This window comes from Rhinolophus sinicus, linkage group LG01 (genome assembly GCF_036562045.2).
Source record: "Rhinolophus sinicus isolate RSC01 linkage group LG01, ASM3656204v1, whole genome shotgun sequence".
In the NCBI taxonomy this organism is placed as follows: Eukaryota; Metazoa; Chordata; class Mammalia; order Chiroptera; family Rhinolophidae; genus Rhinolophus; species Rhinolophus sinicus.
In genome coordinates, this window is record NC_133751.1 from 80,077,877 (window position 1) to 80,094,615 (window position 16,739).

Here is a 16,739-nt window from a genome sequence, read left to right on the forward strand (position 1 = left end):
TTTGTGAAAGCCATAGGCATCAAATGGGGGTGGGCAAGGGAGGTAGCTCAGGAAAACTTTACAAGTAACGGTTGCCTAAAATCTATTTTCTAATCTTGGCTTAGTCACTTCCTCTCTCTCTTACACTCCCAGGTTTTCATTTTCTCATCTATAGACATGAGCATATACCTGTTAAATGCATAGGTGTTAATGAAATACCATTTATGAAGAGTTTAACCCTGGGTTTGGCACATTAGTGGGTATTTGAATAATATGAATTTTAGCTCATTCCTCCTTCCCTTTTTTTCTTACTTAAAATGATGCACAGATATTTTTTGAAAGAACACAATCCTACCTTCTCAACCCTCATAGAGAAACAAAAGTGTTTGAGCACATAATTCTTTTAAGGTATAATCCTCAAACTTTAGCTACTTTGTGTGTGGCTAAAAGAGTGCTATTAAATGAACACAGTGCTTTTTCTTACTTTTGAGTAGGCCCAAAATAGGCACAAACTGAAAAATATATGGGATGAGAAAGAGAAAAGGAAGAAAAGGAATGAACACACCTCTGCATAATTGTGTAAAATATCGACTCAATTGTGAGAAATTATGAGGCACTGATGACCATATTATGACTCCCTTCATAGGTGTAGACGCTACCGTCTCTCAGAAGAAATATTTATCCTTGAAGCCATGCATATGTTTGGTGCCACAATTACTCGTTGGCCAATCAAAGGAGGGAACAGGCATGTCTGAAACCCAGATCCTTAAAAGAACTGTGCTGCAAGGGCCCTCACTCCCCTGAGCTAGGTTGCAGAAGCTCTAACAGCAAGTCTCTCTCCCTCCAGATCACTTTGTGAAACCTGGAGTGTAACGGTCATTCAGCAGACTCTACTAGATGATTGCTTTCGAGCTGTACCTCTCAGCCCTGGCTGCACATTGAAATCACCTGGGAGCTTTAAAAAAAAATGCTGATGTTTGGGTTTCAACCTCTAGAGTTCTGATTCTGTGGTCTGAATATCAGGGCTGTCGACCCTCCCCAGGTAATTCTAATGTGCTGCCCCATTTGAGGACTCCTGCGTTATGCCTGCTGTGCTTGGCAGCCTCGTCTTAAGGCACTACGGAAAAAAGAAAGGGTCAGGGCAGTATTGCGTCTTGCTCAACACCACTCTCTCCCAGGGAGAAGCAACAGCCTGTTGAGTGGCAGGTGCCTAGCAGTTCTGGGTAGTGACCTGCGTCAGGGAGAGGGACAGTGGTCCTCGGCCAGAGAAGCACAGAGGCTGAGGAGCAATATTTAAGTGAAGCCATTTTCAAATAAGTAAATCTAACATTTCTACTTTTTCAGCACATATTAGATAGAAGTTAAGGTTACACTGGCAAAGTCAAAATTCAGTCTCAAAACCCAGGCTCATTCTACTGTGCCAGTCTTCTTCCCTGACTTGGGCCCCAAATCTCAAATCTTCGTGTTTCAAGCTCTATGGTCAGGTAGCTAATACTCATTTCCTTATACCTTCTGAGTTTTCACTGCCTCTGAGCTCATTTCACACTCTTACTTAATGCCGCTCATTTCCATTCCATTCATTAAGGCCTAGATCAAGCCCAATCTCTCTCTGGGTTCTTCCACAAAATACCCTTGCCCATATTGCTTGCACCCGTTCTAGAAATCATATGATACTTCCAATTGGCATCGCAAGACAATTGTTACTTATGTGTGCAGGTGCATAAGTTTTATATCTACAGTAAGATTTTAAGTGTTTTGAGAGTAAGCGTCATGTTTTACTTCTTTTGTGGTTCTTATATTTCTTGGTGTAGTGCCAAGCACATAGTGGGTACTTCTGAAATATGTGATTGAGCGATGTATTACAAATATTAATAATCCTCAATCTTTTCAAGGAAAGAATATAAAAAGCAAGGAAGACAGATTCCAACAAAGGAATATGATAAAGAATTATCATGTAAAACTTGATGAATGAAACTTTTTAATGGGAGAGGCATCCTTTTAGTGCACCTTATTCAACAAATGTAATCAGATTGTAAGCAGAAGACACTCATCCCCAATTTAACATTTAGACATGACCTCATTCTTTCCTATGATTCGGTTAGATTAGTTGACCATTCAACTATCTAAGACGGTTATTCTAGAGTTTTCCTTTCTTTTTTTTAACCACCTCTTGACCTTTCCTCTTGTTTGAAATCTGTGGCTTCAGTATGTGTTTTTTTTTTTTTTTTTTCATTTTGGAATTTCTAACTGTAAATTTCCCACTGCAAATCTGGAGTTTGAAAGAGAGATTCTGGGGCATTGAGATAATTTTTCCCTCCTTCCCAAGAGCCAAATTTCTTCCCCCATATTTTCCCAAATGGCACAGCCAGTTATGACCTGAATACCTCAATGAATTCCAAGGAAAAATGCCACTTTGCTTGAGTGACCTCATTGTTGGGACTGTCTTGCAAAAGGGCTGCTTGAACATTTGTTTTTCTCTTTTTGAGAAAATTCGACCATTATATCATTTAAAATAATTTATTACTTCAATTCTTTATAGCTACAATTTCAGAAGTTTGGATTTTTTTTTTGATTTTTTTTTGTATAATCATTCCATTCCTGGAATCTGCCCCCCACTCCACCCCCTTTCTTTTTGTTCAGGAGAATGGAGAAGAGTATCTTCAGTAAGACAATTAAGAGTCAAGCATATTCTATCATGAGTCAATGAAACGTTGGCCACAGTTCACCTATGTGGGAATTTGGGGTTTTGAACATTGGTCATCAATTTTGGTGTTCATCCAAAGGACCTATGGATCTTTTTTAAAAAATCTGTGTCTGGTGCATCCTCTTGAGAAGGACTTAAGAGAACCCTGCATACCATCAGGTAACAATTTCATCCTCTTAAGAAAACAGATGGGTTCAATAAATTGTGACCATTTTTCTTAATTCACCCAGATCTCTGTGCCCCTTTTGCTGAAAATAAACTGCACGCTACAATAAGGGGTATCATGTAATCTTTGCAGAGTTCCTGTTCAAACTCCAGCTCTATTAAGAATTATGAGTGTTCCTTGTTCTAGGTTTCTATTATGTAAGAGAGAAAAGCAAGGCGCTCAGAGTAAAGAATGAGGTAAGTAGGTTATGGTGCAATATGCTCATGGACCTTCAATTTCTGGCTATATGCACAAGCATATATAGCCCTCTTCAACACAACAAGAACAGTTTTTCAACTGATCATTGTTCTTCCTCCACCAACAGAGTTTGATTGTCAGCTGCAAGCAAAATTTCTCTGGGTGCACCCATTACCAGGGAAACCAGGTTTGCTTACAGTCTGGGACTGTATTCACTCATTTGAGGAAAGTTTTGGGTGCCAGTTGTTTACTACTTAAAATCTGGTTTAATAAGGGAAAAAATAAAGAGCAAAACCATTTTGTTTCTGCTCTGTGATGTCCCAAAACTTGTATTTCAGTGGGATTAAAAGATTCATGGTGAGACCTAGCCTAAAGAGGGGCTACAACAGTTCGTGTAACAAGGGTCCTACAACAGCAAGTCTAGATGCTAGAATATGGCTGGGTGTCTGAATTTTTCAAAGCTCCATGGTTGATTCAATATGACCCGAAGGTTTAAAACCTCTGCCTAGAATCACTTGAGGACTGTGTCAAAACGTGTTCTATCTTGGTTCTGCCTAAAATAATGAGGTAAAACAGGACTGCAATTCACCAGACTGCATTCCTTCATTTCACAATCATTTTTGAGGCCTTTCTATGTGCAGGCATTATATTAGGTCCTGGGCATGCAGAGGTATTTTTAGCATCTACAGCCTTTGCCCTACCAGGACCTATAGTCTAGTATCTTTCTGTTGGATGGTATTAGCAAAAAAATAGTATGGGTTTCTAGTTACTTCTTGGTTTAAGTCTGGGCCTTGCTACTTAGTAAAAAGTCACTGAACCTCTGGGACTTCAGTAAAGCAAGGGTAGTAAGACCTTCACATCACTGTGATAAGTATTAAATGTAATCATGTATAAATATGCATGAACAACTATCAGGTATTATTTCCATTGACTCCCAACTCAGATTCTTTCTTTTCCCTCCTTTTGGTTTTGTTTATCTTTTCCATTTAGAGACATTTTAGCAATTCCAACTCCATCTTTGACTCATCATGCAGACTACAGCAAAGGAGTTAACATTTGGACCTAGTTTCTTCATCTTGTTAAAGTGGGTATCTGACTCCAGGAATGCTATAAAATTTTTTTTTTTTTTAATGAAAACAAGGTTTTAGATAGCATGGCATGTGGCATTACTAGGATTCTATCGTGAATCTGTCATTGTGATCCCAGAAGTTTACTTTTGGCCACGTTAAACACAGCTTTGGCGACGTCCTCCTGGGTGTGGACTGTGTTCGATTCAAGGTTAGCCAGATGTGCCACCTTCCCATCTTGTATGAATCACTCACCCCATTTGTATGATCTCTGTACCTTAGTGCTGCAGATCTCCCAGGAAGATGGGGAGGACTTTATGATGATATTTTGATATGGATGTTATTTGTTACAAATCCAAAAGGGATACAAATCTGGGGTCAAGAATGACAAGGGTGACAGAGAAAATAAAGATACTCAGTTTTCTTATACTAAACTTTATCTAAGATCCCATTCACTTTCTATCTCTTCTATAGCAATTGGCTATAACTTTCTAACATATTAAAATTATGTATTGTATTAATTTTCTGTTGCTACTACAAAAAATTACCACAAATTTAGTGACTTCAAACAACACAAATTTTCTACCTTACAATTCTAGGGGTCATAAATCTGACATGGCTCCTACTTGGCTAAGATCAAGGTGTGGGCAGGACTGTATTCCTTTCAGGAGGCTCTAGGGGAGAATTCATTTCCTTGCCTCCTCCAGGTTCTAGAGGCCACCTGCATTCCTTCATTCAGGATCCCTTCCATCTTCAAAGCCATCAATATTGCATCTAATTATTTACATTTCTCCCTATCGATGGGTAAGTTTTCTTGATTTTAAGGAATCATGTGATTAGGTCGAACCCACTTAAACGATCCAGGGTAATCTCCACTATCACAAGTTCCTTTACCTTAGTCACATCTGGGAAGTACCTTTTGCTTTGTAGGGTAACATATTCACAGGTTCCAGAGATTAGAGAGTGGACCTCTTTGAGTGGCTGTTTATCTGTCTACCACAGGTACGCACATCTTATTTTAGTAAATTTTAAGTTTCTTGGGGCTCAAAATGTGTATCTGATCTGCTCTTGCATTTTCCATTGAATCTAGCTAAGTGTATTGCATACGACAAAGCGTTCAACCAGCATTTGTTGAATGATCTGGCAGAACTCAAAACATTTCAAAGATTCATTGGAGCAAATGGCAAACTTGTGGGGTTTCAAGAATTCCTGAAAGAATGACTATTTAGATATTTCCAAATCCACTGGAAAATTCATGAACACTTAAATAATTTTGTAAGTATAGGGTTACAAAAATTATTTTTTATCTTCAGTGCTTATAAGTGACTGCAGTTATGTGACAATATTCCATATTCCAGGATGCTCTGGTGGTGTTATTTTCCAGCTGGATTCCTGTCCGTCAGTAGAACTTATGCCTGAATGTTTTGCAGTGATGATAAGCACAAGTCAACAATTGGAATTCAGGTGCCACAGGAAAGACTCAGTATTACCTATCAGATGTCAGCCATAGAAGGGTCAAGGGGAAATTAAACATTATAGAGCCAGCTTGGGTTCTTGCCCTGGGCAATTAAGTTGCTGATAATTTGTAATGTTCATTTCTTGTAGAATTGAATGTGATGTGTTGCTAGACTCCCCAAAGGAGTAGGTTTTAAGAAACGTGTCTTTTATGGTTTGTATCACATAGAGTTCTGCAAGGCAGCTACAGTCCCTGAAATCTATAGCTGGCAAGAGAAATAAATATTTCCGTATTGCATTTAGCAATTGCTATGTATTAAGGCAATTTTGTTTAAAAATTATTAAGGGCTTTGTAGCACAAAGACCCTGTTAAATTACACAGAAAGGATTAGATTTAGGGGATAGGGTGGACTGGGAGATATTGGATATGCAAGCACAGATGGTCTTGATCGACTCATGAACACACCAGAGCCAAGTGGGAAATGTATGTTTTGTGTGGTTACATATGTTGTAAAGAAAATCGCCCCTGGTTCTTTTCTGTAAGAAAGTATGAGGAGGGAAGAAAGGGGGAGAGAACAAGATCGTGTGGGGAAAAGGTGAAGCTGACACAAGAACAGCATATGTAGCAGATGTCTGGCAAAGGGAAGAGAAAAGAGAGAGTAGGGAGGAGGGGAGCCAAATTCCTTCCCGGGCATGTGAGTGACCAATGAGAGGAGGGATCTTCCGTGGCAAGAATCAAGGGCACTGAGTGGTATCTGTTCTATGGATAGTTGCCTTGGAATTTAACTGTAACTCCCCAACCACACTGCCTGGTTTGGCATACAGACTGTCTTTTCATGAGGAATACGTTTCTACAGAGTTGCATCTAATCCACCCAATTCCTTCCTTTTCCACAAGGACCTCAGATACCTGGGAAGGGTGTGGGCAACCTCAATTATTCTGAACTCTGTTCTGAGCCCCTTACAGATCTTATCTTGTCTTATTCTGACAAAATAGGTTTTAGAGTATTGCCTCATTTTATAGATGAGGAAACTTAGGCACAAAGAGGTTAAGTAACTGGCCCCCGGGTCACACAGCTAGTGATGTTGGAGTACGATTTGGAAGCAGGCAATCTGGCTCCTGAGAGCTCACTTTTAACACTTCACTGCTTCCATCAGCACTCTATGATCTTACCTCTTTAAACCAATGAGTCCCTTGACAGCAGTAATTGTAGATTTTCATCTTTGTAGTCCTCATAAAACCTGTCAGAACATCTGTCCACAAAATAGATGTTTCATTTCATAGCAAATGAAATATTTACTTAAGTTTCCAATATTATTTGTCAGAAACTGGAAAAAGCCCCCAACTCTTGTATCCCTGTGTAATGGAGATATGTTGTGAGAAGGACAGGAACCAGTCCCAGCCACTCCACAGGCAAAGTGATGGAGAACTCAGGAGCCAGTCAGAATGCAGCAGTAACTTGAATAATCTGCAGCTCTTGTGATGCATGAAACCCCAATGATATTCTGCCAGGTTTATGGTTCGGTTTCCATATATCTTATTCTCTATTTCTTGCTGTGTTTAGACTTCTACCCCTTGGGTATGCCTTCTACCTTCTTTTGTTTTCTCCACTACTGACTGCAACTTTGTATATCTCCCAGTCGGATTCCAAGTGTGAGATCTGATGGGATCAGTCATTCCACCATTTTGTTGTGTAGAGTTCTCCAGCTGGACCCTTTCCTGGCCCTTCCCCAGTCTGTGGATGGCGCCTTTTGGTTGGGCACACATTCTTTGGCTAGAAAAGCTGCAGCCAGTGTTGAGGGGGGAGGTTGGGGAGCCCAGAATGTAAAGTAATCTATGGATGGTGAACCACCCTGAAGGGAACCGTGGGCTTGGCAGGGACTCCAAGGCTTCTCAGAAGGGTACATTATTTGGCTTGTCTTATAGAGTCATATTCATGAAAATGGGTGAAGTTACAGCCCCAAGACTTTGAAAATCTAAGAAGAAGCAGTGTTCTCAGCCTACATAATGGGACAATGAGGTAGAGTAAGAACAACCTTACAAACAAGTCTCTGTCTCCTCGACTTGGACGTTGTGCTCAACATGCCTTGAAAGTGTTGAGATGAAACTTGGATGATATGTCCTTCTTCAAGATTCATTTATGGAATCAGTCAATCAAACTTCAGAACAGCAAAAGAGAAAGACCAAAACCTACCACATAGCATACATACAGTTATTCCAGTTGCCAAAGGAATATATATATTTTTAAATCCCAATGCTAATGATAAACACGGTATACAGTCTTGGCACAATATAAATCAAACTCATTTAAGAAGCTTAGAAAGTACGGAAATAGTTACAAAGCGCATTCTTTTTTGTCACAATCTTAAGTTTGTAATCCCCTGTTCCCTTTCAGAAGGCCATATGGAAAAGAAACATTTTAAATGGGTTTTTGAAGAACTGCAGTTGATATGAATACCAAAAAACTTCACAAAACCACTAAATATTTGGCTAGAATGGAGTCTACTGGAGGTTTTAAAAAGTCTGAAGACAAATTGTTATGTTAAGAAAAAAAGTCTTCAGACCATGGCTGACCTATCAACTGACCAATAACTTCCCCACTGAGCATTTAAATCACCCAGCCTTCAGAACTAGAGACTTCCCTAATTAAGCAGTTTTTCCCCTAATAGTTTGGAATGGGTCAGTGTATTGCTTTGGCTCCTCTGGCATGAGCATTTACAATGTCTGGTCTGGCCAGCCATCCAAACCACTTTCCCATACATCAAGGATCCAAAATAATTTCACCAGACACTCTAAAGTGCAATTGCAATTTGCCAATTTCCATCTCACGTATCTTCCTAGAAAACAAAGATCTGCAAACAGTCTATGATATTTTTGCTCATGGACTGAGACATAGATCTTGGCAGATGTCTCAGAAATCCGGGAATAGATATACTGCTAGCTGTAGTGCTAAATGAAGCATCTTTCATATTGGGCATTGGTGCACAATTACAAAGTGAAGAACAAAGGAAAAGGGGGGTTTATATTTGAGATTGTAGTTTAAACCTTTTTTAAAAGGGCTTCTAGATGTAAGAACATAGTGAATTAAGAATCAGTAGACAAAATGGCATTACAACAATAGGGTCATAATGGACTTTCCTGAAGCCATACGTCCTTGTAGAATTTTCAGATAAGACATCCTTGCATTTCATATTCCAAGTAAGCAGTTTCAGTAAAATTGTGTATGTCAAAAGAAAATATATCAACGGTGGGTTTATATTCTGATTTGCTTGGACTTTGCAGTGGTGAGAATTCTGCTGTTCTTAGAATGTCGGCCAAAACTGAAAAATACGTGTTATAGAATTTCAGATGGTAACAAGGCCAGTCTGGTTTATTCATAACAAGTGCTGTGAGACTTGAAGACATGCCACTTCAACTGAATGGAGAATCTTTCTGAACATCAGTGGAGAAATCTGTAAATACTTAGCTATTCTTCAATCTGAGATCACATGTGTGCCTCAGGCTTCATTCTAATTTTTGTGAAAAGAACTATTTGTCTTTTGGGCATGGAGGGAACAAGCCTTCCTCCACCCCTACAGATTCTCTCCCTTTCAGAGCCAGATCAGTATCTGCTGGCCACTCTGATCCTCTGACTTCATGGCAGGTGTCAGAGTTGAGCTTCCCATATGCTCACATGTCAGTCCACGAAAGCACAGGCTTGGCAGCTGGCCAGAGAACAGGAAGGTCAAAGCCACTGTCAGATCATGCTTCTGTTTAACTACTTTAGCACCAGCCCTGTCCCATATGTATAATTGCCTTCTCACTCTCTGGGGTTTTTGTAAGTACCAGGCTTCATTGGCCTGCTGTGTACCTGACATTTCTAGCATTGTCATCTTTTGGATCTGAGTTGTATTTCATCTGATTAAGAATTTTTGTGGCATGAGAAGACTGTCTATTAGCTGAAGCTAGTACCTAACAAATAATAGGGCTCCACGGGTGTTTGGAGAGGAATACATGAAGTTTATGTGTTAGTTATTACTTTTGTAGGTCTAGAGGGAAATGGAACTCGTTTCTTAGAGGAGGATTTCTCTTGTCATTTAAGTCAGTAGTGTGTAGCCTTGCATTATCATGGATAGCAAAAAAAGACTAGTGAATATGGCAAAAGATAGTGGGAAGACAAGTAGGACTTGGGGTGGGGATGGTGGCAATGATGGCAATGGATGGACAGTTTCCAGAAATAAATTTTACCCTATTTCATGGCAACTTCTGTTGTCCTAATCAACCCCTCTTCTTGGACTGAGCAACGAGCCCCAGAGCAGATGGGAACAGTAGAAGCAGATCAAGGAATCCCTCCCCATTCTGTATTCTTTGATATAAACACATGTGTATGCAAGTTTCTACTAGTTGCCAAGGCGAAGAAATATCATTCACCTAATTTTATATTTCAAAGCTAGATTACCTGTCAAAACCTTTTATCAGCTCTCTTAGTCCATGATTTTATAGTTCTTCATGCCTTCAGTGGTCCTTTTACTTTGTTCATTTTTATTCCTCGTAGCATCCTGGTGACCAGTACTGTTATTTCTGTCAGGCAGATGAAAATTGGGCTTTGGGACATTATATGATAAACAGGGATAGGACCAGAAAGCAAGCTAAGAAATGTTTGGAACTCATCTGCTGTGTAAGCTACTAGACCCCAGAATAGCCTTGTCCTTTTAGTCCCTACTTTTGGTTTTATTTGCATTCGTTTAAGGATTTTTTGTTGTCGTTGTATGGCCCCGCTGGCCTGTAGTTATTCTGAAGTGGATGTTTTCTGGGAGCGGCATTCTTTGTTTTTGTTTATTTGTTTAGCTTGGCAAAGTGTCTCTGGGGAGGGTTTTAAGAGAATAAAGTGTGTCCTGTTCTGTAGTTGTGGCTGAAGAAGTGACATAGGACTTGAAGCCAGGAGTCCTTGCCCTATGTAAATAAGCACCATCCATGATCTGTATGAAAACTCTTGGTGCCTTAGCTCCTGCGTCCATGTTCTCTGCCTCTCCCAACCTCTCACGGATATTATGTAGCTAAATGGGATGAAATTCTCTTGGCTTACCTGGATGTGACGAGCTCCAAGTTCCCTTCCAGTTCTGAAATACTATAGCTCTTTACCGTGGGCGGCGAAGTTGAAAAGGAGAGCCAAGCAGAGATGATTTATGATTTTTATTTCTACTAGTAAACAAGTGATGACACTTCTTCAGCTCCTGTCTCATCCTGTCAATAACAATCATTCAAATGTAGGAATTTTATCCCTAGAGGTATTAATCAGGATAAAAATCATTTGCTTTTTCTCAGTCAAGATGTCACTGGAGGCTCACAGGCATGTCCAAGAGAGGATTCACCCTGGAGCAGCAGTGACTGGGTTCTTGTCTTCACACAAGAAAGAATTCAACAGTGAGACAGATGCAGGAAAGCGAACGTGATTTATTGAAAATGAAAGTACACACTTGAGAGGAAAGAGTGGGCAAGCTCCAAGAACAAGTCATGCCAAGGAAATCAGAATCAGGCGTTTTTATCCTGCCCCAGGTCGGGGAAATGGTGACGTCCCATCGACGTGGTTCAGTCGTCTCCTCCCCTCAACGCGGGACCCTCCTTCTCCCTGCTTTGTCTTCCTTATTTGGTTACTTAGGAACTTTCATGGCTTCAGATGCATGATGGGAGTCATAGTAACCACAGTGTAAAGGAGATTATAGTGACAGTATAATTAGCTAAAGGTCAGGTACCAGTCATAGGGATCAGCCTTGCTGGATGAAACTGGTTCTTGTTTTTCTCCAGCTGCAGGTACTGGATACAGTCACTTGATACTTGTGTAACCAGTGAGGCACCTCAGCTTGTACCCTGGAGGGGATTGTCAATTTCCTAGGCTACCTGTCCTGACTCACATCTACCAACCCTATACTTTCCATGACAGGTGTGCTTTGGTTGAGGATTTGAAGCAGTGTCTTGGGCAATTCCATACTTTCTCCAGGAAAAATACAGTTGTCTCTCCCAGTGTTAGTTTACTCCATTCTTGTCTTCCCTCCTCCTTTTAGTCCCTCATTTTCAGTGAATTTTCTTTGTTTCTCTCTCCTTGTGCAAGTGGCTTATTAAAGCGCTTTCCACTTCAGTGTAGCTCATCCATAAGATCCCCGGGCTATAGATCATTGACTTCTTAGTTCAAATTCTCAGCAAATAGAATCTGGATAGCTTAATCAAGTCTTTGGATACCCCTCCTTCTTGGTTTATGGGTCCATTTTGGTGGGAATCAGCTGTAGGAGGAAGAAGACGAGGGCAGAAGACACAAACATGGATTTCTACTCAGGGGCCATAAACTGCAGGCCATAATGGCAGGTCTACTTTAGTCTACAGTCTATAATAAAAGAGCTCCTCCACAAAGCTCAATACCTAGCTTTGGTCATAGATAATAAATATTGTACTTTTAACACGTTGTATATGAAGTCAGGAAGTCTTTGTTCAGGATCCTGGCTGTACCTCTTATGAACTAGGAAAATTTCTTATAATTTAACAGTTTTACCATCTATAAAAGGGAGAGAGGATAATATTAATATCTTTTATCCACTTTACAGCATTGTTGTTAGGAAAATATGCCCCCAAAAATGTTTGTGATTGTAAATAACGTTATGCATTTATATGTATATTTTTCGGGTTTTATTCAGATATAATTGGCATATAATACTATTAGTTTTAGGTGCACAACATAGTGATTTGATATATGTATATATTGTGAAATGATCAGGATAATATGTTTTGTTAACATGTATCACTTAACACATAGTTACAATTTTTTTCTTGGGGGGAGAGCTTTTAAGTTCTACTCTCTTAGTAACCTTTAAATATGCAATACAGTGTTGTTAACTACAGTCATCATGTGGTACAGTATAGTTCCAGAACTTATTAATCTTTTTTTTTATAATTTATTTTTTAAATTTATTAGGGTGACAATTGTTAGTAAAATTACATAGATTTCAGGTGTAGAATTCTGTATTACATCATCTATACAGAACTTATTAATCTTATATGGACAAGTTTGTACCTTTTCTACCGTCACCCATTTATATTTTTAAAATTTTTATAGTTTTAAAATTTATGCTATCTTCTATAACAAATAAAATCATATTTTATGGTCTTACCCCTTACTTAATTATTTGTTCAGTTACTTCTCTCACACAACAAACCAGGGAGGCTTCTTCTAACGACACATTGTAGCTTCTTCCTCTGCTGTACTATTCTTTCCAGCACTTACACTGCATATGATTGTATCATATACCGGGGGTGCCAAAAAAAGGTATATATATGACTGATTCATCTTTGTTATCAGTATATATTATTACAATTTTAATACAGTTTTTTTCATTTCTTAAAATGTGTATACATTTTTTTGGCACCCTCTATATTATATGTTTACTGATTCATTTTCTATTTTTAGAATTTGAGCGCCCCCAAGGCAGGGGCTTTAGCTGCACTGTTCATTTCTGTATCTCAGTGCGTAGCACTTTCTCTAGCATATAGCAGATACTCAACAGACACTTATGGAACAAATGAATGTCCAATGAATAATTACTTATTAACTTTTCTCCCTTCTCTGGTTCTATTCTTGGGCTCAAATTAAATATTTTTATAGAAATAGCATGGACTAGAGTAACAAACCATCGCACAGTCACTCTAAATACATTTTGAGGAAAAAAAGGAACCAAATCTCCGTGAAGGTAGAATGCCATTTAAAAATGTCCGTTGGCCTACATTTTGAGAAACTGACCCTATGGCTCCAGGTTTTACTATCAGGGTCAAATCCTGTCCATGGTAAAATTTCACCAGTTCGTTTCCACCTGCAAAGTATATAGTTATCATTCACTCTTCATGTGAGTATATAAGTCTCATGATCTGGTGCCGAGCAATCAGAACCCATGCACCATACATGTAGTGCATGGTATGATTTTCCTTTGCACCAAAGCAAACGCCTAGAGGGGAAATAAGCACAATCCTTTAGTCAGGGCATGGGTGTTTTCAAGTTTTTGACAGACATGTGTAGACAGAAGAACAGGAAAGCACATCAAAGCCATGTTGTCACATGCAGGCTGTTCTAGAAATGAAGCAAAGCAAACACCTGTCCTGCCTTGACAACTTGCTACTGCCTGAGCTTGGTTTCTTTGCCATCTGGGACCAGGTGTCTGAAAAGGTTGATGCTATGGAAATTATTCCTAAATAAAAAAGGAACCGAAAAGTCTAGACTCCATGAGGTGACATGTGTCCAAGGAACACCTGAATGTCAGATTTATTTATCCATGATAGATTTTCCTACTGGATCAGAATAAATGCCTGTCACACTCCATGAAGTTCTGTGACGTGTCTCAATACGAATAAAACTAACATATGTTCCAAAACACTTAAATAAGAAAGTTGTTTTCTTATAAGTTAGAAAAAGAAAACCTTCATTGAATACAGAACAGTAGGCCTTTCCTTGTCCCTGTCCTTAACTTATACAGTTTTATTTTCTCTGCCTGGTTTCAGCTGGATTCCTGAAAGTCATACAGACATCAGCAACCAGCCACGTGGAGCCATCAGTGTCTGCTCTGGATGGAGAATGTACTCCAGAGTACGTCTGATGTTTGGAGCTAGTGCTTACTGTGATCTTGCATCTTTAGTACCATACCTAATGATCTATCTGGCTGCCCTTCCTTACACACTACACAGCAGGTTGTGAAAGTTAGAGAGTTCCAGAGTTTGCAGTGCATAAGGCAAGGGGTCTGTGTACTGCAGGGACTGGGTATGAGAGCTGACTACTGTTACCTGAGTACTGAGGAGAACAGAAGAGGCTGGAAAGAATCCAAAAGTACATGCAGGTTTTTTTCTTGGTTGGATTACAGATTTCTTTGGCATTATTGAACTTGGGACTATCCCAGGAAACCAAGGCTTCCCCATATCTTCTCCCCAGGCCTAGGACAGGAAACCTCATGTATGTGGATCAGGAAGGTTAGGTTTCCCAAGACAGTCTTACCTGCCAATAGATAGTTCTGGTTTTCTTGAACCCGTCTCTTTAACAGTTGCAAAATAATAGCTTCATATAGTTATTTATTTTAATATAGATAGCTCACAGGAGGACCAACTTACTGATGGGTCCCACTCCTTAAAAAGACAACATTCCAACAGGAGAATTGCTCTTTGCGATAGTCAGCTGGGAGCAAACAACACCGCTTGACCAGGGCTGGTTTTCTTGTTATTAGGTCACATTTCTGGTATGGGGGTGATTCTAGGGATGTTATTCAAAGTATTTAAGAATCAGAATGGCAGAGACACATCAATCAAAATGAAGGTCTGGCCAGTCAGAGTGGAGATAGTCCTTTGCCCCTAAGAAAAGCCCAGTGGATCATACAGGATGGGAAGATGGACATATTTACTCCCCACCAGCACCGCAGGCTCTTCTCCTAAACTTCAAAACCCCATCTTAACATACTCATCCTGCACTAGGGGCCTCTGATCAGTAATTGTAGACATGTGATGTTAAAAACTATTTGATTCCCTTTACTCTTAAAATCACTCAACCTTAAAAATTCCATTAACAGGTAACTGAGTGTTTTCACCCCCAATTCTCACCTTGCTCCCAAGATATTCTAGTTAAAGATTAGTGGCTTCTTGGAAAGACGTACCACTTGGGCATTTCTCATACTAACTTCCTTTGATCACTATGCAGGTATGGCCTCAGCTGAGAACATGGTTTCACTTGGCTTCACCCTACACTTCTGAACAGCTCCGCCCCCTGCTATGAGACCGAGACATCCTTGGAATTTCCCTTTTACATGCTCTTTAGCACTAACAGACTCATTCATTAATCTTCCTCTCTTCAATCCTGTCAACTGTCTACTCCAGACCACAGTCTTATCACAATGTCCTGTTGTAATTATAAAACCGTGGACTCCATTTATTTATTTATTCATTTATTTACTTATTTATTGTTATATATTTATTGTCATTGGGTATATCAGAACTGAATTAGACAGTTAAATTAGGAAATACTGATTTGATGGGTTTTTGTTTTGTTTTTTTTAATCTCTGTTAGAAGTCCTCTTTTAGGAGGATGTCAGAATGTTTCACAACGAAACCAAACTAAACTAAACTAAAATGGAAGAAAGAACAAAGACAAAAATCCTGTCAGCAGTAAAACAAGTCAGCCTTGTTTACCTGCACCAGTGTTTAAATTCATTCCTGTTTCCTATGTGGCTTAACATCTCTGCTCAGGGAAAAACCACTAATAAAAGTAACACTCTGCACCTCTTCCTCTGTATCCCTCTTGCTCTCTGCTGCCCTCCAGCAGGGCCTCATCGCTTCTGCTTTATTTGTGTACTTTTCCCCTATCACCCAGGGTTAGATTTCTGCCTAACCTCTCCAGTGAATCTGGAAACATGTGGGGCTGAATGTAAAAGTGAGGTGGGTGTACAGACTCGCCTCAGGCACTGCTGCCTAGAACACCAAGGTGGAAGATGGATGGAACCCCCTCCTGCTGTATCAGTTTACCTCCAGGTTGCCTGCTGTATCCTTATTCTCCTTCAAAGGGGCCTCAGTGCTGATTTCATCTATATGAAAATGTCTTTGGATGGGAGAAGGGGAGCACCAATTTCTTCCCAACACCCATTTTGCACCTTGTCCCCAGATAACTTGCAATGATCCTGGTGGCATTTCAGTGGAAACAGATGTTTCCTCTTTCTCAAATGTTTAGTGTTGCTACAAGATCTGGGTCTTTTGTATGTTATGTTACTCCCCAGGAAGCCTTCCTTAGACATCTCAGAGAATTTATAATCTCCCACTGGACATAAGCTCTTTGAGATCAGGTTTATTTTACTTTATTTCACTTACTTTATTTTATTATCTTTTAAATCTGGTTTCCCAGCACCTATTCCAAAGCTTAGCTCATATAGGGTCTTTGTAAATATTTTGTTGAACGTATGAATGAATTCATTACTCAATAAGAAAATGGAGTATTGGCATTTTCTACCCGTTTAGAAAAACGCTTGACATTTGTTTCTCTTTATTCCTTGACTGTGGGGATTTTTTCCCCCTTCTGAAAGATGAGGGGAGGGCATGGGTGACCAGGACAGGGACAAGACACCAGTTGTCTGTCAGCTCTGAG

General features: G+C 39.7%; 1 long non-coding RNA gene across 7 annotated transcripts in view; it reads left to right on the forward strand.

The window, feature by feature from the left end:
- The window catches only part of LOC109460765 (uncharacterized), a 317,813-nt gene that overhangs the window by 240,788 nt on the left and 60,286 nt on the right, over positions 1-16,739 (forward strand). For 5 of the 7 annotated variants that reach the window (XR_012496620.1, XR_012496616.1, XR_012496621.1 and 2 more), the window contains one exon: positions 14,126-14,210. The exons of the other annotated variants lie outside the window; for them this stretch is intronic. This is a non-coding gene — a long non-coding RNA (uncharacterized LOC109460765). The remainder of the gene's footprint in view (positions 1-14,125; positions 14,211-16,739) is intronic. 7 annotated transcript variants of the gene reach the window in all.